Raw genomic sequence first — 24276 nt, 5'->3', positions numbered from 1 at the left:
AACGATGGACAAGACTTTGAATCCTAAAAGTATAACCATTTTTTTTCAATAAAGCCTCGAATTTCGGAAAAAACGGCGGATGCAAAGTTGTACGCGTATGTATATTGCGAGCCGCCACTGAAACATAGCGTGAGATTCTCAACGTTTTGGCAAATCCCAGATTTCACACAAAATGAAAGGGTAATAATAAATCAAAATGGATCATGTGTGTAACGTCTTTCGGGCTTCAGCATTTGATGAGGGGCACCCCGAAGGAACGAACAATCTCTTCAAGTAGAGCAGGCGGCATCTCTAGTTTCTCAATTATTGTTCGTTGCGAATGAAATATGACCTCATTTTCTCTTGGTGGCAATATCATAATTCGGAATTTTCACTGTGGGGGTACTATATAGCACCGAACAATCGGTTGAGACCGTGAAAACTTCGAGCGCTTCTAAATTTAAGTGAAAATTATGGTCATGGAACTATCTTATCAACTTGAAAGTTTATATCCCTTCAAACTTCCTCGGCACCAGTCATCTTCGGCTAATGTGCTGCTCTAACTTCAAGTGGTTTCAAAAATTGACGTTATACTTTCCAGAAGCGATAGAGTTGTAGCAACAGTTTCATGTTAGTAGAAGTGGATAGGCGATACACGGAATGCGTCTGCTATTCCACTAAAAAAAAACTCATATGAGATAGGATAGTTTGTCGTCAATCGAATGGGATTGAGTTGGTATGAGCTTTTTGAGCGCTCGTCTCTGAACTGATGGCTACATCATTTCATCTCGTTGTCTGTATTCTTCAAATACAGGGTGGCCATTTGAAAACGAAACAGACGAGATTACAGACGAAATAAAGTTTTTCGATAGAAATGCTCGGACAGGTCGATTTCTGTTTCGAGGGGGACAACTTAAGATGTAGGTTACGGACGCATTGCGCTTCAACCCTTGCTGCTACAACCCCCACCCCCAATTTTTGAATAGGGAAGATGGGGTGAGTGATACCTCAATTTAAAGGTATTTTTATACTGATTTCAGCACAGTAATTGTTTTTTCATTTTATGCATTAGTTCTCGAAATATTCATGCGTTAGTTAGTTCCATGTTCCGTTTTTAATTAGCCACGGACCCGGTTTCTTGAAACTTTGACACTAATTCCAAAACATACTTCCTATTAACATGTTTATCTAAATGATACTTAGTTAAGAATATTTCGAGAACTAATGCATAAAATGAAAAAACAATTACTGTGGTGAAATCAGTATAAAAATACCTTTCAAATGAGGTATCACTCACCCCATCTTCCCTATTCAAAATTTGGGGGTGAGGGTTGTAGTAGCAAGGGTTGAAGCGCTATGCGTCCGTAACCTACATCTTAAGTTGTCCCCCTCGAAACAGAAATCGACCTGTCCGAGCATTTCTATCGAAAAACTTTATTTCGTCTGTAATCTCGTCTGTTTCGTTTTCAAATGGCCACCCTGTATGATGTCGAATCATATCCTCAATTCGATTCTGTTCGTCCGGCCGGCAGTATAAACAATAACTTTCGAAGGGAAAGATCTCAAAACTTAGGTTAGTTAGGTTTGGATCTCGACAGGGACCGTATTCCCGACAAGTGATCTTTCAAAACGTATACGCACATTTAATGAGCAGAGCACTGAAAGAACGTATACGTTTTGAAAGATCATTTGTCGAGAATACGGTCCCAGGGCCGGTGCCAGTAATTTTGACGCCTGATGCAAAGAATTTATCGGCGCCCCTGCTGAAAAACATAATCAACGAAATGTGTTTCGCACAAAAAATTTGGCATTTAACAGTAACTAATTCCAAATGCGAAATTGTAAAAGTCTGCCAAATAATTCAGAAACGAAGGTAGTATTGTTTTTAGTCATTGTTAAAAATGATTTTATCCCTCTTCCAATGAGGGTAATAGGGAATTCTGTTTACATTGGTTAAACTGACTTGTGTTATATTGAATATTGTTATTGCAGAGAATGTTAAAAAACGCAGTAAAGTGGAACAACCTTAAGTTGTTCTTAAGAATCAAGGATGAAATATGAAAAAGCAGCCAGCAAACTGGGCCGAATTGTTGCCCCTCAAATAGAGGTGCTTGAAACGGACGTTTAACTGTTTTACCCCTAAAGCCGGCCCTGGATATCGATTGCCGATGTCAATAAAAGGTGATATAAGAAAGAGTAGACAATGGATGTTTATTTTATTGTAAAGAGGTATGCCATTAACGATGGAAAACGATATCAGCTGAATAGCCATCACACCTGCGGTTGCAGCACCATATCCTTTTCATATTGTCATCTCTTTAGATTCTTCTTTTTAATGTATGTGATCGCTGAATGAAGAATTTGAAAAAAAATCTTTTTCGTGAAATTTTCCATGACCAATCTTTAAAGTCTTAAAAAAGAAGTAGTCTGTTTCCGGTATAACCGGAAGTTGTAGATTTCTGAAAATATTTAAGGAAGAAAGATCATTGTCTCGAACCCCAATATGTAAATTTTCATCACATAATTCAGATTAGTTTTCGATGAACGTCTTATAGGCCATCGCGGTGAATCACCCTGTATATACAAGTCGCGGATTAATTTCTCCGTCAAATTTGTGCCATAGAAATAGTTCTGCCAACCAACATTTTTCAATGCAAAAATCGCTAAACGATATTCATGCAAATAATAATAATAATGTTTATTTCAAAAAAAAGTTTAGTGAATTAGAGGAAATAAAAGTGTAATACTCGTAAAGAAGGCTCATTCTAGCGCTTGTTCATTCAAACATTCGCCACTTCGTGGCTCGTTTTTGAATTTGTACTCGTGGAAGAATATCAATGCCTTCTGGACTTGTTTAATGAATAACTATTCTCTATAATTAGATGTTATACAATCTCGAAATTCGAAACTTGTTGGTACTATCCTATTCAATAGCATTCCTTCACATAAAGTCATTTTCTTAGGAACTGAAATATGATATGAAGGGATATAATAAAGCAGAGTGTAAATTTGCAATGTTTTTATATCACCTCCAGACTTCTTTTCAGGTCTGAGACATCATTTCGTTGGTGTTTTGTATTTTCCGGATGTGAAAGGGATTCATCATAGTGCTCCGCAACATCACGCAGATGTTAGAACTCCGGTAAAGAAATGTGTTGTGTTGTAACACATTGTTGAATGATGTTGGTGCATCAACCACAATAGCAAAACATCATACACCCACTCTATTTATCAAATAGGTAGTTCTCCTGTGTGTTTTCCCTCATATTTCGTCGAAAAGCATGAACTGAAATCCTAGATTTATGGAATTACTCTTTCTGAATGTTTTATCTCGAATTCCTGTTACAGTTTAAAATGACGAAATTTATGCTTCGGTGTTACCTACCGTGAATAATTCAGTTGATCTACCAAGTGGATAAATACCAGTATCACCTGCAGTTTCGCTTATAATGCCTTTTTTTATCAACGCAGGTACAGAGAGAGTTCTTCTAGTCATGAGAGATCTAATTAGTCGTTGTCATGGAGATTCCTAGATAAATATAAATATGAAAACCCAGTGATATGTAGAATTCTAATATTTTATATTATACAGGGTGTATCGAAAGTAATTGAGATCAAATAGATAAAATGATTCTTCTGTTCTGCATTTTCATTTGTTTAAGTGTTTTATTTCAAAATTATAAATAACGCGAACCCCTTTTAAACTATTCTGCTTAGAATTTTCATATACTGCAGGAAGTGTCTATATCGTTGCGTTGCTTTGTACATGATAGAGCCAGAGTCCACCAGGCCTCTTCAGTTTTTAACAAACATTATATCTTATTACAATCTGTACACAAGATGTTTAGGATCATTAGGTACTTCTAATAATGAAATTTGTCTGAAAAGAGTTCCAACGTGCAGAGTTATAGAGTGGAATAAAAAAATAAATATTTTCCAACGAAGTACGATCTGTTATTTTTGAAGGCAAAAAATCACGATGAAATAGAAAAACTAGTTTTGAGTACTACAAAATATCTAATATTTCATTTCAGGTTTTACTCGGAGTGAATCTCATTATATTGGCTAAAGGAAACAAAACTTTAAAGCTCTTTTCGATCGACACAAGTGTGAATTCTCATTAGTGTTTCATTTCTGTTGACAATATGGCAAAATAGAACATGAATGAAAAATCTGTCTCTTTGAGGAGATGAAAAAAAAATAACCTGATCAAGTTATAGACCAGGTTTGAGTAGGAGCTACGACCAAGGAGTAGAGACAGTAGACCACGGAAAAGCATATTTATCATATCATATTTTACATTGGATCGGTTGTAAAGCAATATAACACTAAATACATCGAATAATTTCATTAATAGCCATCTAAAAATATCATTTTCCCAATAAATCGGTTTAATAGAAGGAACTGAATTGCTACTTTTGAAATAATGGAGCTAATGAAGTTTGTCAGTATCGTTCTACTAAAATAATAACAACATATTATTTTGAAAAAGCTCAGATATTCTTTGACACATTCAACTATTCTATTTCTATTCTATTCGAAGGTCTTCAATATGCACTTAATTATCACATAACTTATTGGAAGAAAGATTCATTTCACAATAATAATCATAGAAGCATATTCAACTTAGATGTCATGTAAATTTGATGTATAACGCATAAATGGAGTGAAGAACAATTGAAATATACAGTCCGAAGTTATATGGAATGGATTATCTAATGTTATTCTTTAACTGAATCAGTGAAATTCATTCAACTATAATACTGAATGAGTTGGCATGACATTCTGACCAGGCATGAGTGCTTTGTGTAATTTTTTATCGGAGGTATCGTTTTGATGACTTACGAAAAATATAGAATTCCGAAAGAGTGAAATCGATATGCCACGTATAAATCATTCAATATAGTTCAGGAATGTGCTATGATAATTATCAGTCGTTGTGATGCTAGTCACGAAATATGTTCCCTTGAGAGAGTTTCAAATAACCACGAAATATCGTGCACTGTATTTACTTTATGTAGATTGTATTAATAATGCCTATGTAAGGATTTCATAACGATAGTTCTGACAAAATTTTGAAGCGTATTACTTGAAAATTTACAACCAAATAGACTGTAAGCAAGTTATTATATACTAACTGACAAAGAAACTGCAAAAACCAGAAGGGGCTGTCTAAATTTAAAATTTTGTAGCATAGCAAAAAGTTAATGATTGAAATTTGGAGGAAAAAACGAAGGATTTACAATTTTCGTTAATAAATTTGTTAATAATGTGTTTGTCCACTGCAATTATCCATATACTCCCCAGCACGTATCGGCAATAAGATGGTCTATTTCTTCTTGAGGGATACTATCCCAAGCTATATGTACTTCATGTCTCAGAGCAGTCAAATTCTGTGGGGGCTTGGATAAATTTCCGAGCCTTCTACCCCCAATGTCCCAAACATGCTCTATGGGCGAAAAATCGGGGGATCTTGGCGGCCATGGCAAAAGATTCACATGGGTCGCTTCAAAAAAGTTTACACTAACTCTGGCAACATGAGGTCGGGCATTATCTTGCTGAAATATTGGATTCTCGAGCCGGTTGAGGTGAGGGAGAACATATGGCTCCACAATTTCTTGAAGGTAACGCAGCGTTGTCATGTTACATCGAATGAAGACTAAAGGTGACCTACTTGCATGTGCAATAGCACCCCATACCATAACGCCTACTGTCCGGTTTACATGACGCTCAACATCAAACTGAGGTTTACGTCTTTCTCCTCGACGTCGTCTAACCCTTCTTCGGCCATCATGTGCACCCAAGGAGGATCGAGATTCATCAGAAAAGACTACTTGATGCCATTCCACATTCCAATGTTGACGTTCTCTGCACATCTGTAATCGGGCTGGCGATACTCAACCATCAGAGGTAACACAAGATGGGGTCGATAATGCTGCAGTCCAAAAGATCTTATCCGGCTGTAAACGGTTCGGACAGTTACAGGATGGCCTTGCTCTCCTAACCACTCATCAGGCAAAGATCGAGTTGTTGCAAATCGGTCTCTAATGGCCATAAGTCTTAGACTTCGATCTTGAACTTCATTTGTGCCCCTTTGACGTCCGGTGCCTACTCTTCTTTGATTTTGGGCATTATCAAACCATGCTTGACAACATCTCATAACAGTAGATGGATTTCTGTTCGTACAGTTAGCGATTTCTCGAAATGACAACCCCGCCTACAGTATTCGAACTCTTTCGAATTCACTTAGTTGGCGATAAGTTCCGCGTAACCGAGCTCTAGGCATTTTAACACCAACTTAACATCGACTTCGGATCTCTTCGAATAGCTAGTTTGCTGTAAAATTTAAATAATATTCAAAAAACGACTGCTATATTTAAGTAACAAAAATTGTTTACATGAAAAAACCTTCACGATTTTTTTCTCCAAATTCAATTATTTACTCCTTGTTATACTATCTATGTTTTACCGAAAAAATTAAAATTTAAATAGCTCTTTCTGGGCGTTGCAGTTTCTTTTTCAGTCAATATATATTCATTATTATTTCTATTATTCGACCATCCATTCCATTGAACATTGCCTCATATATCTATTTCTTCTGACAAATCTCATAAATGTTCTAAAGTGCTTCATAAATGTTTTTAGCTCTGTGATAATTTTTTTTTGTAATACTCAAAAAAACTTCTTTTCTATATGACTCAAATGTTCGTGCGAGTATTCCATTTTTGATATTCGGCAGTACACTTTCATAAGTGTATTCCTTTTCCCATCACACCATTACTACTCTCTCATTTAATTTTAATGTAAGCAATCTCCAAAGTTATCCATGTTCAGGCAAGGCTTTCCGATGATATCTGCTCTAGCATAAAGAATTCATAACGAGATGTTCCTGAAATTATTCATTTCGACTCCGAAAACAATTTTCTCAGAAGAAGAAGTACATTGCTCTCGTGAGAATCTTCATAGCTATTCATTATTTCCTCTTGTCACTTCTCTTTGTCATGGTGCATGGCCAGAAATTTGCATATTCCATTAAAAACGGAAAATTGTCGCGGTCAGGCTAAATACACAACCCAAAAGCTAAGAGTTGATTCAAATCCTTGGCGAGCTTGCCTTTTAATTTATGAAGCGGGCAACTGAATCATAATTTCTACATATTCCCCTCATGAATATGTAATTTCAGGCACACTTCTTCTGCGGCAAAAGGGACGCTAAATTCTAAATTTAGGTTCTGCCATATGAGACAGTCTGTTCCCAAGTCATCCCAGTCCTGCTATGTAACTGTCAATAGGACGAAGAAATATAAATACCCACCATTTCATACCATCCTGTGGCGTAGCGAGAATTGGCTAGTTGACAGGCTTTGAAATCCCCTTCAAGATTTAAAGCACATTACGGTTTTTTTTCCTATTTAATTTGAATCTATCGCGAAAACGTTCAGTTGCAATCTACCTTGGAGGAACAACAGTAAAGGAAGAGAAAACAGGAAATGTCAAAATAGAAAATCAGACGATAGAATGGAAAACGAAGCAAAATATCTCGGATGAAAGAATGAACTTCATCAAACAGATAGAAGCAAACAGATAAAAGGCAAGACAATTGCACGGGAGACTGTACCCGCTGCTCAACCCTAAAAGTAATCTTTTCTCAGAAAACAAGCTAAAGATAATAAAAATAGAGCTAATACCAAGCATTACGTATGCAGGAGTAACCTTGTATTTTACGAAAAACAATAATAAGGATCAGTTGCAAAGTCCGTTAAATACAGTAATCAGAACAGCAGTTGGTTGGTATATAACCAACCAACACATCAGAGAAGAATTGAAAATAGAAACTATTCAGGAAATATTCGACAACCAAAGAAAGAACACAATAGAGAAGCTGAAAAAGTATGAGAATAAGGAATTAAGAAAGATACTACAAATCAAAATAAGAATGACAGATAAAAGGATATATCTCTTTCAAACTACCAAATAGAAGAAAAAAGTGACATGCAATAGAAAGGAAAGTCTCCCAATTAGACAACAACAGGAAATAGGAGAAATTAAAGTAGAGGCGTAGGGAATAAAATACCAGTTCTTATACAAAAAGAAGATCTGAGAAAACGTTTATAGGTTCACAGGCACTTAGAAGTGACGTCCCGGGCTTCCTTCGAGTGCTCTGCCCTGGACAGATTTCTCCAATCGTTCCCCGGTCGCTACGCCCCTGATATTAACGAGTGTATATATTCAAGGAACACCAATGTGAATAAACCTTCTCTGAGAATTTTGAAGGTGAAGGTTGTGAGTGAAAATGCATTCCTTTGGATTATCTGCGTTATTATCTAATTGGTCTATGAATTCAAGTTTATGGTTTTTGGGCGAGCGAAGTAATATGAGATCCTATAAATTGCATTACATGGGCGGAACAAGCTGCTATAACAATATATTCATTGTTTATAATTATGGGATCTGTCCACTCGTGTTTGAAAAATATCATCATAAATTTTAGGTTTTGTGACGATAAAAGAAACCTTGCCAATTTACTCGATGTTTATTAGCTATATTTAACTGATTCATTTAGATGTAGTAAGGTTTCCTCTGCTCCAATTGAATTTTTCGTCCTACTATTTATTAATTTACTGGTATGGTAATTTCTTCCTTATTTCTCGATATTTTTTCCATAAAATGGGCAGGATATCGAAATGAAAAACTAACAACCATAGAGAGGCAAAGGCTTCGACTAAGATGCATAAAATACTGGTATATTCACTAATTAGATTTGGATCAAGGTTATCCTGGCGACTCGCCTCGGCACAGGTCCTTTTTCTCTTTTCTTTCTTAAGATGGAGTTATACAAAGAATTGACTAATCAACGGCATCATTTCAAAATTTTCATTTGTAATGTCAAATGTTGATCGACTTTTGATTTAACCTCAAAACCAAATTGACAGAAATCTGACGTGGACGCAATAAGAATCGATGCGGAAATTAAGTGAAAAGGGACCAATACCATTAAAATCCAGGAAGGCTGGTCCCTTCAAAACTCGAAAATTTAATCAGTGTTCTAGACATCTAAGCTTTGATACTGCTTCCTGACAAATGTTTGAGATGATTTCAAATATCAGTACAATTTGAAATAATGTCAAAGCTAATTTCTTGCCGAGTATACAATAATTGAAATTTTCAGTTTTGAATTTACGGCAATACTCCTTTTAGATATGAAATAAAAAACCTAATATTTCAGTGACATTAGATCCGACCTAGTTGATATCAGAAAATTTAAGTAGAATATTGACCAAAAATGAGACTTTGATGTGTTGTCAAGAACTTTTGTGAGGCAACATAATGTGGTTTCAAAGAACGTAATCAGCGCTTGAATGAACTAGCGCTCTGAAGCTCCTGACTTCATATCGGTGCTATCTCCGTTTTTCATTTAATCGATATTTGGATTCTGCACATGTCCGAACGTAAACTGTGAAAGCTGGATTTTTTTCACTTGGGCGATTTCAAATGTTTATTATTGAAATTAATAAACCAATACTCGAAGCAAGGTAAATATTAATTTTTATTGAATTTCATTGGAGCTACTTCGTAAGGAATATTACGAGAGATAGCAGCAGATGGTGGGCCCATTATTTCACACTTTTAGATTCAGTGAAAGGGATAAGAAGGAAAATATCATGAAAAATGGTTCTCATTGGTGGTGAAATCCGAGGAATTGTTCAAGTTGAAGATCCCAGAGCTCCGATCCGTGGAATTCTGCCAGTTGATTTCTGCCAATTAATCTTTTAGTTCATTGGTCAAAATACTCGTTCCATCAATCTTCGCCTAAATATAGTTTTTCATCACTACACCACCTTCAATTTAATGCTAAGAAGATTCGAATGCCAATCTTTATAATATATAATGAGGGAAAAAGGAAAAAAATTCTTCTTTTGTGTATTTTCTTTCATCCGATTGAATAGAAAGATCATCAGACTCCAAATCGCAATATTTGTTCGAGATGATTGGTATATTCTTTCAAATTGATTTCTGCAGGAAGTAAAGCTTTTATTCTGAAGATTATGGCAATATATCTTACCGGAGTAATAACAGCATTTACGGAATCGCAGTATTGTATGCTAATAGAGCATCTTGACAGAATCATTTGAATTCTGATCCGTTAGTGAATGGAGACATCAATCGGCATTATGATGCAGCCATGCACTCATTATACAGAAATTTAATATGAATTATTGTCCAGTTGAATGGAACCAGATATTATATTCATCTTTTTATTATGTTTGACTAAAATTCTTTTCTTTTTGCAGTTGCCTTACCAACAACTTGTCTTCTGTAGGAGGTGAGTCTATTTTCCTCAAACTTGAACCAGTAATCATTCTATCCGAAATGTCCATATTTTGTTCCTGGTGAATTCAGAATTGTAGATTTGATTGAATTTGGATTTCACCTAGAGATTCACGTCTTGTCTTGAATTTGAACTTGGCTTGAGCTTAACTTGATTTCAAGTCAAGCCCAAGTCAAGTAGTAGTTTTTCAATCTCAAGTCAAGTATTTATTCATCAAGAATTTGAATCATATCAAGCTATTTGATTTTTAGCAGTTTTATTGTGTAGTGTCACATCAATAATAAAAATGATGAAATGAGAAGAAACCTTGTAAAGAACACTTTCATTTATTAAAATTATTGTATAAAAGAACCGAAAATATCCACTTTCTTGAAATTGAAACATAAATCAAATCAGTATAAATCATAACAAAATAAAAATAATAAAAAAAAGTTTCTGAATATTGAGAAACCTCCAGGCTTTGTTTGATTTCATAATTTTCCATACAGGATCTAAGACACATGAGGCATCTTATAGATTTGTCGCCTAACCTATTGCGGGTTTTTGTAACTATGAGAGCAGATCTGGAAAATTGTCTTCAACAGGAGCTAAAGATACTGGTGTTGAAAGAAAATCCTTGGACATTTTGGCCAATTTTGGAAAAATATTTCTGAAACTACCAAATTCTACCAATAGATTTCATAGAAATGTGAGGAAACTACTAATAAAGTCACACTGGCGAATGCTTCAGTCTCTCGACGCTCGAGGAATCCTCTTATTTAGTCTAAGCGCGCACGAGATCACAGAAATATCCGTGCGACTCGTGCATGTCAGCTCAAGTAATATCAAGTAGCTTGGTATCAAGTCGAGCAATAGATATCTAAAATCAAGTCAAGTCAAGCTCAAGTATATAATTTTTCACGAGCTTGATTTTTAAGTCAATTAGTTGGTTAATATGTAAAGCTACTTGGCTTGATGAATCCCTTATTTCACCTAATATTTCACTGACAGTCATGCACCAATTGTTTCTTGGAGGCCACATAACAGGTTTCCGAGGACGCAATTGGCGCATGAATGAAGAAGTTCCGACTCCACGTCAGTGATTTTCTATTTTTTTTTAAACAAATATTCCGTAGTCACATTTCAACAATTCGTAGAAAAAATCTTCAAATACTGGAATTCATTGTCACGGTGACCTCATTTTTCTCAAATCAACAATACCAGCTGAGGAAATTGCACACCACATTGTGATTTTAGTAGAGTTGCGAAGCCCGGGATTGATCTCAGACCAGCATCATTTTCTGTTTGTTGTCGTGTCTATTCAAGTGAAAATGTGCTTCATAAAAAACGCCAGATATCGACCTCTTCAATGTTTGGTTAGAGGGGACATCAGTTATCTGTTGTGCATAAAGTGCCTTTAGATAGGTACCTACATTCAAAAAGCTAAAACATCTGATTCGTAAAATGAGTTTTATTGCTGTTTGAAAGTAGAATTATATTGCCATATTCTGTCTAAACTTTAATAGTTATTTATAATACAAGTGCAGAAGGCATTGATATTCTTCCACGAGTTCAAAATTCAAAAACGAGCCACGAAGTGGCGAGTTTTGGAATGAACGAGTGGTAGAATTAGACTTCTGTACGAGTATTATACATTATTTTCTCTAATTCATTGCATTTTCATTGAAATTAATGAAATATTTCCATAAATATATTTTAGTGATTTTTGCATTGAAAAATGTTGGTTGGCAGAACTGATTTCTTTAAGGCAATTTGATGAATTGACAGATAAAGCCGTGGCGGAAAGTTCGGAGTGCCAACATAGAATAATAAAATATAACCATGAAAACTGTGCGTTTCTGATATATTCTCGCACGATTTTGTTCTACAAGATGTGGAAGAATGAACGGAATAACCACAGAATTAGAGAATAGTTATTTATAATACAAGTGCAGAAGACATTGATATTCTTCCACGAGTTCAAAATTCAAAAACGAGCCACGAAGTGGCGAGTTTTGGAATGAACGAGTGGTAGAATGAACCTTCTGTACGAGTATTATACATTATTTTCTCTAATTCATTGCATTTTCATTGAAATTAATGAAATATTTCCATAAATATAATTTAGTGATTTTTGCATTGAAAAATGTTGGTTGGCAGAACTGATTTCTTTAAGGCAATTTGATGAATTGACAGATAAAGCCGTAGCGGAAAGTTCGGAGTGCCAACATAGAATAATAAAATATAACCATGAAAACTGTGCGTTTCTGATATATTCTCGCACGATTTTGTTCTACAAGATGTGGAAGAATGAACGGAATAACCACAGAATTAGAGAAAATTAATATCGAAATGATATCTGTGGTGTTCTCGATGATTTAGAGGGCTATATTCAGTATTGAATTCTGTAACTGCCAAATCCAATAGTATACCAGTTTAATTGCTTTATGCGAGTAAACGACGATTACTTTAAACTATCGATTAAGGAGGGAATATTGGAATTGAGTTGAGTTCCTGGTAAATAGGAAAAATTTAATAGTTTCGTAAAGGAATGGTTTCTAGTGAGCAGAAAATGTGAACATTGTTCATTGACGTACATGATTATGAATTTCCAATAGGTGCAATATTGTAATTTACATTTTTGTGGATAATTAATCAGAATTGAAAATACGTGACACCCTAGCAATAACTTTCTTTCAATATTTGAAAAACCCGTTGCCATCAGGCCTTGTATCAACCATTAGAGATTTAGTACCATTGGCAATAGTTTTGTTAGAACATGCTGTGTTTTTAGTACTAGAACTATTATTTCCAGTCATTTGGTGCGAAAAAGGGGGTTGATCGAGATAGCACCCATTGTGAAGACGTGTACGTGTACGTGTACATCATATAATTAATGAATATTTGAACATGAGAAAGCTGTGTGCAAAATGGGTGCCGCGCGAGCTCACAATCGATCAAAAGCAACAACGTGTTAATGATTCTGAGTGTTTAAAGCTGTTTAAGTGAAATAAACCTGAATTTTTGCGTCGAAATGTGACAATGGAGGTAACATGGCTCCATCATTCCACTCTGGAGTTCAATGGACAGTCAGCTGAGTGGACTGCACACACCGAATCCAAAGTTAGGAAAAACATAACAGTCAGCTGGCAAGGTTATGGCATCTGTATTCTGGAATGCGCAAGGTATAATATTCATTGATTACCTCCAAAAGGGCCAGACCATCAACAGCGATTATTATATAGAGTTATTGGATCGTTTGAAGGATGAAATCGTTAAAAAACGGCCCCATTTGAAGAAAAAAAATGTGCTGTTTCATCAAGACAATGCGCCGTGTCACGAATCAATGGAAAACAATGGCAAAATTGCATGAATTGGGCTTCGAATTGCTTCCGCAAGATAATCTTGTGGCATTACATTTTAAATATGATTTCTGGCATATGACCGCCACGGCTGGCTCGGATGTAGTCCAATCTGGACGTCCAATTTTCGATGACTTTTTCCAACATTTGTGGCCGTATATCGGCAATAACACGGCGAATGTTGTCTTCCAAATGGTCAAGGGTTTATGGCTTATCCGCATAGACCAATGACTTTACATAGCCCCACAGAAAGTAGTCTAGCGGTGTTAAATCACAAGATCTTGGAGGCCAATTCACAGATCCAAAACGTGAAATTAGGCGGTCACCAAACGTGTCTTTCAATAAATCGATTGTGGCACGAGCTGTGTGACATGTTGCGCCGTCTTGTTGAAACCACAGCTCCTGGACGTTCTGGCCATCATCGTTTTTGAAGAAGTACGGACCAATGATTCCACCAGCCCATAAAGCGCACCAAACAGTCAGTTTTTTTGGATGTAACGGTGTTTCGACATACACTTGAGGATTAGCTTCACTCCAAATGCGGTAGTTTTGTTTGTTGACGTAGCCATTTAACCAGAATTGCGCTTCATCGCTAAACAAAATAACATGGACATAGTGCGCGATACGTATTCCGCACAGAACCATTATTTTCGAAATAAAATTGCACTATTTGCAAGCTTTGTTCAGGCGTGAGTCTATTCATGATGAATTGCCAAACCAAACTGAGAATAAATCACTTGACAGCTGTTAAATCCGTCGCCATCTTGAACAGAAATGCCAACGTAAAGTTATATACCTCGAAAAAAAACACCCTATATTATGAAGCACATTTCTAGAAAAACTTGCTGGAAATGTTCTATCTTGCGATAGAAATACAAACATACTTGGATATTAGGCTCATCTGGCGTCTTCTCAGAATTCCGTTTGTGCGTATTCCAACCAAAAGTACACCGAGTTGACCCTGAATAGTGAGAACAATTACTCTTCCACGTTCTGCCAAGGTCAGGCCTAATGAACAGTTTGGCATTTCTATATTGAGAATTGTTGAGCTAATTTCTCGTCCACGAAGGTTATCCACCTATCAAGAGTCGTATTGAACTTATAAAGTTTATTATGTATTTATTTCATTTTCAAGTCGTTCAACATTCAATTACGGAAAAATAATAGTAGGTGCAGACTGCAGAGTTTACTTACTCTTCAGTAGGTGGTGCCTATATACAGAAGAACAAAGTTCCTTCGGTCTTTGTCGTTTGAAAAATGACTCTGTTTCTACAACATGTTTTAGTTATTTCGAATTATGCATCTATAATTGAATGTTGGCGACCTCTGGTGAGTTAACAAACCAGATTGTGAGACGACTATTCCGGTATGTTCACAATTTAAATGAGCAGTCTAGGATTCTTTGAAGTGTGATAATAAGGACTCTTGATAGTGTAATTAGAGATTAATGGTTGAAAAACTGGATTCTTCTGGGGGTAATTGATAAGGGCTTCATTATCGTAATAAGACGGCTAATATAAATAAGTTCAATAGACAGCAGAAGGAGATATTCAACATATAAATGTCACCAACTTAACTTTACTCTTGTGGTTTTTCCAGGGAAAATGGTCGTATAAGATTTCACGAACTTCAAATGATTATAAAGTTGGCTCTTAAGTTGTGGTCTAATTGGTTTTCCACCAAACGTTCGTTTACAACTGCGGTAGGCAACTTCTGAGCTTTCTTTGTCGTATATTGTCATTTGAACATTGGATTCTTTGATTTTCAGAAATATCGAAAGATTGAATGAGAAAGAAAAAACTCCTCATGTCGACTCCAAGTCTTTTATTCAAATGGCTACATTTGTTTCGATCTCTCAAGATATCGAAAATAATTTCCAGAATTCTTCGGGAAAAATCAAGTTATTATGTTTTAAGATCCAGTTAGTAAGATGTGACCATACATAGGCGAACAACTTTCTTCCGCCGTTTTTTTCCGAAATTCGAGGCTTTATCGTAAAAACTAGTTATACATTTATGATTCAAAGTATTTTCCATCGCTGGCCAAAACTTTCGGCCATCTTTCGGGCAGCGTACGAATCCCGCTTTGAAAAACTGGTCATCTGTTGAAGCTATCCACAAATCGATCCAATTTTTTACTTCCTAAGACCGGAAATGCTAGTCAGCCAGGCCGTGTGCCATTGATGGAAACAAGTGATAGTCCGAGGGAGCAACGTCTGGAGAATCCGGCGGGTGGGGTAGGACTTCTCATTTCAACGTTTCCAAGTATGTCTTGACCACTTTCGTGAGAGGTCGAGCATTATCATGCTGTAAAATCACTTTATCATGTCTCTCGTTCTATTGCGACCGTTTGTATTTCAATGTTCGTCTCAAACGCATTAACTGCCACCTTGGAACCGTAAATATTCGGTTTGGCTTTCGACGTGGAAGCATGGCCGGGATATCCCCATGATTTTCTGTACTTGAGATTATCGTAATGAACCCATTAATCGTCTACAGTCACAATACGATGCAGAAATCCCTTCCGTCTTTGCCTTGCAAGTAGCTGTTCACAAGCAAACAAACGCCGTTCAACATATCTCGGCTTCAACTCGTACGGCACCCAATTTACTTGTCATTTCCATGACTTTCAGCCGTTTTGAAATGACTTATTGTGTCACTCCTAATGATCCTGCCAATTCTTGTTGCGTTTGACGTGAGTCATGATCAAGTAATGTATCTTCGAAAACCTTCTCTCTTCCAACGTCATGTTGGTCTTCGACGTCAAATTCACCGTTCTTGAAGTGTTGAAACTACTATCCCCACGTACTTTCACTAATAGCGACCTTACCATAAGTATTTGAGAGCATTCGATGAGCTTCAACCGCAGTTTTTTCCATATTAAAGCAGAAGATTGATACCTCCCGCAAATGACGAGAATTTGGTTCGCAAGCTGACATGGTTAATTGAGAATAACTTAATGATGCACAAATCGACTAATATTCGATAGCGTTATGTTTACAAATACCTAAGCTTATTGTATGACATCTATGATCTATTTATTTCGACTAGCACTTACCGCTACAGCCATCTACTGCAAAACGGCGGAAGCAAAGTTGTACACCTAATATTAAGTTTTGGTACCTATTTATCCTAAATGTAGCGAAGTTTGACAGATATTCGATAAACGATATAATCATCACAAGAAAGTAGGATTACAAGAAACACCCCGTATCTCGAAAATAAAGCGTTTGCGGGTCCATGATTATAGGACTTCTTTTCCCTAAAATTATTCAGGGAATCTTCCATTTTCCTTCGAACCTCCAATTTAGGAACATTCTGTATACAGGCACTTAATCTAAAAGACTCTCGAATGAAAAATCTTATTGTCACAGGTTCGATTCCTTTGATTTTTTTATTTCAAAAATCGCTTTTCATTGAAAATATTCGGATATGGATTGATCTTCGAGATAGAAAGAAATAATGAACCTTGGTAGTGTTTTCAAGTCAAAAATTTAATAATTTAGAAAAAATTCATAATAAATTGTATATTTATTTGAGCTATTTAGGATCCGAAAAATCAATCGCTCATATTATTGAACTAGTTGATCTAATAACTATTTTCATCTCATAATAATAATACCATCTTCCTCTTCATTGTTACTTTAGAGGTCACCACCAAAAACCTTCGATTGGTCAGTTTCTCAGTTCAACAACACGTGTTGAAAATCATCTCAATAGTAACAAAGCGAACTCCCGTCATTACGATTCATACCAAATCTCAGACGCGTAAAAAAAAACATCGTTACGCGTTGTCGAAACATTCTGCGGCCACCGAATTTCGTTCGGTTTCTGGTAGCCGGCCGATCTCAAGATCATGTTCTACAAAACTTCACCCAATTACCTTGCAAACAATGATCTTGGTGGCTTATAATTTCGACTTTTCCGTCCCGTGAAGGGCATCGAGTCAGTCACCTCGCAAGCAAGGTGTACAGCAGGGGAGTTGTAGACCGTATCTCATCTCGGCTAACCGCGTTGCTGTCAATGATCCAGCGGGAGGAAAAGATTCCACGGGTCGGATAGAGTCCCGTGTTTTGACGGTATCAAGGCTTGATCGAGTCTTGTGACCAAGGGCGTAGAAATGGGAGTACTGGGGGTAATTCCCCCTCAAGATTTTCAAATTATAAAATTTTAGAAATCTCGCAAAGACGAAGAACGAAAATTTCTACATCAAATGAACCAATAATAATCATTTTACTTTCCTTTGAATTCGACACGTCAGTAAAAAATCGTTTATGAGTTTATTATCGCTTTCAATATGAGTACTTTTATTACACTACGAGCTCGTCCGAGGTTTATTATTTCCTTTATTTATCCGCTCTCTCGGCATCACCCTTTATTTGCCATATGTGATTTTCGCATTCGTCATCGGTACACACTTACCCGTTCATTTTGGTTTTTTGTATCATTCTTGGCACAAAATTACAATAATGTAGTTATCAAAGGACTGAACAGAGTAATTCGCATCGAAAAATTGTCTGGGCTGTATTGTACAATTTATTGTCTTTCATTCAAATTGCAATTTATTTGTGAATACATCAGTTTTGAATTGACTATATTTACAGGGTGTTCCTAAATTGGAGGTACAAATGAAAATGACAGATTTCTCGGATCATTTTAAGATACAAATTCCTAAAACACGAGTCCGCAAACGCTTTGTTTTTGAAATACATAGTTGTTGAAGTTCAATTTCTCTCATGACACCTTCCCTTCACAATATATTTAACTTGAATTGGCATAGATATTCCAATTTAAAGTTGTCATCATGTGATATTTTAATTGCAAATCTACAGTTTGAATATTTTCTGGAAGGGTGCCCGCTTCTTTCCTCCAGAATTATTTTTTTGTGAACAACTGGTAGTTTAGAAAAATTTAAAAAGAAACTCTGGTTCAGTACTACACTTTTTGGTTTGTTAAAGTTTTGTGGTATCTGCAATCGAATTTCAGAAAAAAATTCGAACAGCTCTCTCTAGTAATACTCAGGAAAATACAAATTATTATAAAGATCCAGTTAGGTAGCTGTGATAAATAAATTATATATAAGTTTTGGTACTTATTTACCAACTCTGTAGATTAATAAAGATTCGATAAACTGAATTGTTAATTTCTTCAACCTTTTCGATTAGTCGGTCCTTCAGTTGGATTAAATCAGGTATAGGTAATTGGAAAATATTATTTTTCAAATGAGGCCACAAGAAAAATTACAGGGTGTGAGGTCGTAAGCCGATCCTGAAAAACAAAAAAAGTTCCCTGTAAAAAGCCAGTAATCAATGGGGGTCAGATCTGGAAAACAACTATAAATGTAACGTGGTTGGACTTTCAGTATCTCGATCGAGACTCAAAGGTATTTTCCAAAATTTTGACACGAATCTTTTGTGTGGCTCTGGCGGTGCGCCAAGCCATGTTATACTCGATTGTTATAGACACTGTCCTTTCTAATTAGAGTTATATCACATAAAACAGAAAAAAATTGTGTTTCCGACCTGTATTTTGACATTTCAGGGAGAAAAGTTGAGTTGAATTTCTGTTCATAATTATCTATAATTATACTAATTATTAACAAATAATTAATTCTAATTTAAATGCTACAAAACACTGTCCGGCTAGCTAGTTACCTACTTCATTCCTATAACTCAAGAAAGGCTTAAACGAATCTTATGAAAAAACATTGGAGAAATCAACGAATAAGAAATTGAAAAAGCAATACTAGAGAAGAGGAACGAAATTTCCCGGAAATTCTGGGAATACTAAAACTACAGAATATATTCCCGACATGAAGGACCTGTTTTCGTAATATCATCTGACACTGGACGTCAGGATGAGTAATTTTTCAAACGATATGGAACTTTGAGCAGAATATAGGCTGACATCAGTTTGATTACATTAGCTGTCTATCTGGAACGGTCTGATGAGATTACAATTGGTTTATAAAGGTTGTTCTGCGTTCGAAATAATGAAAAATTATGATAATTCATATAAAATTCTATTATTTCGACATTCAAATGTCGCAAGTAATATAAGTTCGGGATTTAAACTGAAAATTAATGAGAGTCATCTATTGGAATTAAATTGGTAACGATAATTTTCGAAATCAATTATTGTATTCTGAAATAAGGGTCTAATTTTTGGCATGATGAATGTTGATGGGTTTACAAGTATCTGAATAAAATTTTAGGACATGCAGAATCAAACCTCTAATGACGGCTTTCCATGTTTTGGTGATCGCCAACTTGATGATCAGCAGAACATAGTAAAAGCGTAGGCGATTGATTTTGGTCACCAAATAGGGAAATGCACGATCAAAAAATAATTGAACAAGAACAATATTTTTCAAATTAGGCAGAAAAATCTATATTTGATAACATTAATCGTTCATTCATCATTACTGCATAACTTGGCTAGGCTATTGAAGATCTTCAATTTCATGCAAAATAATCTGTGATATTCAGGCTCTTCCTTAAAACAACCAATTTTTCAGGAGAAAGAAAAAAATCCTTTTCCACAAACAGAATAATGACCTTTGTTCAGATGCCATTGTGCCTTTACAAAATTATCTTTCCTTAATAAGATTCTGTTTTCGGTTATAATGGTTGTATTTATAATCCGAAATAACCTGTTTTCGAAGTGACTAGATTGGGTTTCTTGTTGTGTGATCCAAAACTGGCCACGGATAAAGAAATTTGTTTTCGATGTCAACCAATTCTTTTCATCCTGAAAGTTATCGTAAAGGAAAATGTTCGCTGTATTGAAAGTCAATAGCATCCCAATTAAATAAAGGATTTTAGAATGGACAAGTCGAATGTTGAATGTGATTGAGATCATGGTCAATTGGTATTGATTCTCGTGTTTTACGCTTTTGGTATTCAATTTGGGTAGGCCTAGGAATAATGAAAAGATACGTCATTATTTACATGAACTATGTTAGGAAAAATGTTCAAATTTCATGGCAGCATTGATATTTACAGTTGCAAGTTCTAAAATTAAAAAATTTAAATTTGAAAAAGACTCAATCCCCTGGAAATAATGAAACATAAATTACTGAGAATGTTGTGGAATGATGGAATGATGAACTTTGACTTTCAACTCCTGGTCGTAAAACTTGAAGACCTACGAACGAGCGTAAGGTAGCGGTTTAGTTGAATATATCGAGCTATGGAGCTCAAATTCGATCCAAGCAACAACGTGTTAATGATTCTGAGCAGTGTTTGAAGCTGTTTAAGTGCAATAAACCTGAATTTTTTCGTCGATATGTGACAATGGATCAAACATGGCTCCATCATTTCACTCCGGAGTCTAATCGACAATCAGCTGAGTGGACTGAGTGAACAGCGATTATTATATAGCGTTATTGGATCGTTTAAAGGATGAAATCGTTAAAAAACGGCCCCATTTGAAGAAAAAAGGTGTTGTTTCATCAAGACAATGCGCCGTGTCACAAATCAATAAAAACAATGGCAAATTTTTATGAATTGGGCTTCGAATTGCTTCTGCACCCACCTTATTCGCCAGATCTGGCCCCTAGCGTATTTTTCCTGTTCCCAGACCTCAAAAGAATGCTCGCTGGAAAGAAATTTAGCGTCAATGAAGAAGTAATCGCCGAAACTGAGGCCTATTTTGAAGCAAAAGACAAATCGTAATACAAAAATGGTATCGAAAAGTTGGAAGATTGCTATAATCGCTGTATCGCCATAAAAGGCAACTATGTTTAATAATCAAACCGAATTTTCCCAAAAAAATGTTTTACTATGGTAGACCGGGAAGTTTTCAATTGGCTCATTATTATTATAAGGTAAAGAGTTTTGGTCAAGCCTATAAACTCACAAAAATTGAGTATATGCAAAAAAAAAGTAATTATATTGTACATTTACTATCTTCACATACTTAAAACCATCAACAGTGAATATTACATTGATTATTGGTTTGATTGAGTGCTCTGAAATCAGGGAAAACGTTCTCAAATGCAGAAGAAAAAAGTACTCTTCACCAAGACAATACTTCTTGTCATAAATCGATGAAAACCGTGGTCAAATTGAACGAATTGCGCTTCCAAATGATTTAACACCCAACTTTTCCTCCAGATCTGGCATCCCAGTGATCACTGGTCTTTTTGAGATCTCAAAAGAATGCTCTAAGATAAGAAATTTGGTTCTAATGAAAGAGCGATTACCTATTTCTAAAACAAAAAAGAATTTTTATGAAAGTTCTTTGGTGGTTAGCTTCGGGATTTTTGAGTAAAATGTTGCGTGAATATTAGGCTGAACGGTTTAATGCTAGCCGAATCTTCACCTCAATCTATTATAAGAAGTATGACTTCATCTTTGTTGAACAATCCCAAACGTTTGTCAATGAAAATCATAAATTGAAATCTGATCTCAGTTGTGTTGATGAGATCGATGAAGGTCTACTCATGATAAGGACACAAGATGTAGAATATATTTCTGAAATAATTATCGAATGAGAATTTGGCCGTTAAAATACGAAAAATGTCACCATTTATTTTTCAATTCAACCAATGAAAAACATCCTCATTAATCAAAGCCCTTTCAATGCTGAAGCTGTTAGATGGAAATTGCTGCAGAATTCCCTGAAACTTCTTTACCAGGAAACGAATTCAATCCAAAACCTCCGGAATATAGATGACGGTTATTCATTCCCTAGCAATGAATGAATGTGACCCAGTTTACACCAAGGATTGAAATTTTTACTATTCATATTCAGCTGAGTGCTCTTAAACGCATTCACCGACAAACACGCTTGGAGACCTTGACGGCGCCAGTAAGTTATCAGACCAAGAACTGTCGATTCAGACAACAACAAATCTGCGTTTTCGTGGGTACTTATTTAGATTACGAATTGATTTATATTCATGATTAACGCCCATGTGTTTGCTCTCGTTTTCATTACTGCTTTAGGTAATGGATCCAATTGACCAATTTGTGATACTTTGGATGGTAAATTATGGTATTTTTGCGGAGGTTGAATTTAAGCTTCATCATCATTTATAATAATCACGAATTTTTACTGCACAGCAAAAATAATGATTACTCTACTGTACAGGGTGGCAAATTTCGATGTTTTAGCACTACAACTTTTAAACCAGAGAAGATAGACAAAATCTGATACCCCTTCTCGGTCTCTTTTTCTGAGAAACTAACAAGGGTACTATTCATTTTTGGCCACCTTCTTTTGTTTTCGAGTTATAAGCGAAAAATGGAAAAATGGCGGTATCGAAATAGTTATTTATAATACAAGTGCAGAAGGCATTGATATTCTTCCACGAGTTCAAATTTCAAAAACGAGCCACGAAGTGGCGAGTTTTGGAATGAAAGAGTGGTAGAATGAGCCTTCTGTACGAGTATTATACATTATTTTCTATAATGCATTGCATTTTCATTGAAATTAATGAAATATTTCCATAAATATATTTTAGTGATTTTTGCATTGAAAAATGTTGGTTGGCAGAACTGATTTCTTTAAGGCAAATTGATGAATTGACAGATAAAGCCGTGGCGGAAAGTTCGGAGTACCAACATAGAATAATGAAATATAACCATGAAAACTGTGCGTTTCTGATATATTCTCGCACGATTTTGTTCTACAAGATGTGGAAGAATGAACGGAATAACCACAGAATTAGAGAAAACATTTATATCTCCGCTAATACTGATTATAGAGCTCTGAAATTAAAACATCATACAGGCACTTTTTTTACCTAGAATTCAGTGGCGTGCTCGTCTTTTCAAAAGGGTTTTTAATTACGAAGTTATGTTTTTTCAAATGGGAACACTAGATTACTGTGCCAATTTTTGAAAGCTTAATTTTTCCTGATTTCAAAAATATATAACATCGTATGGTTTGTATCAATATAAATATTAGAAAATGGTCAAAAACCTTTTTTTACCACAGAATCCAATGTTTCAACCGAAAGAGTTATAATGAGATGGATGCATCAGGAGATTATTTTGATAGGTCTCTAGAATGAATACGCACAAGTACCAATCCATTTCAAATAGCATATCAAACAATGCATATATGATTGAACAATTTAATTACGAAGGGAACAAACAAGAAATAATATTCAACCTAATAATAACAACAATTACACAATGCACAGTCGACACATCTTCTCGATATTTCGCACCGAATTCAATAGATGTATATGTGAAACTGTGTTTAAGCAACCTAGGAAATTTTTTCCGAGTTCATTTATATTTTCGTAACTATTTTTATAAAATATATCTAGATTCGAATTTTGTAGAAATTAGTAAAAATCATAGAAATAATCAGATTGACGGAAGGACACTTCTCTTGCTCAATTTTTCTATGCTAATCAACAGTTGAAACCATATAAATATTGAGACTCTTAGGTTTTCGACCATTTTCTAATATTTATATTGATTGAACCATACGATGTTATATCTTTTTGAAATCAGGAAAAATTAAGCTTTCAAAAAATGGCACAGAAATCAAGTCTTCCCATTTGAAAAAACATAATTAAAAACCCTTTCGAAAATACGAGTGCGCCAATGCGCCAATTTTCTACGTAAAAAAGTGTGATGTTTTAATTTCAGATCTTTATCATCAGTATT

The 24276-nt window shown here is 35.5% G+C and overlaps 1 protein-coding gene across 4 annotated transcripts in view; it reads left to right on the top strand.

The window, feature by feature from the left end:
• The window catches only part of LOC123676190 (RNA-binding protein Musashi homolog 2), a 96756-nt gene that overhangs the window by 10983 nt on the left and 61497 nt on the right, over positions 1–24276 (top strand). For 3 of the 4 annotated variants that reach the window (XM_045611933.1, XM_045611934.1, XM_045611936.1), the window contains exon 2: positions 10271–10302. The exons of the other annotated variant lie outside the window; for it this stretch is intronic. The gene's annotated coding sequence lies outside the window, so the exon portion shown is untranslated. The remainder of the gene's footprint in view (positions 1–10270; positions 10303–24276) is intronic. 4 annotated transcript variants of the gene reach the window in all.

The sequence above is a fragment of the Harmonia axyridis genome, chromosome 3, assembly GCF_914767665.1.
Source record: "Harmonia axyridis chromosome 3, icHarAxyr1.1, whole genome shotgun sequence".
Taxonomy (NCBI): Eukaryota; Metazoa; Arthropoda; class Insecta; order Coleoptera; family Coccinellidae; genus Harmonia; species Harmonia axyridis.
The sequence above is the reverse complement of the archived record's forward strand: the minus strand, read 5'-3'. Positions and strand labels throughout refer to the sequence as shown.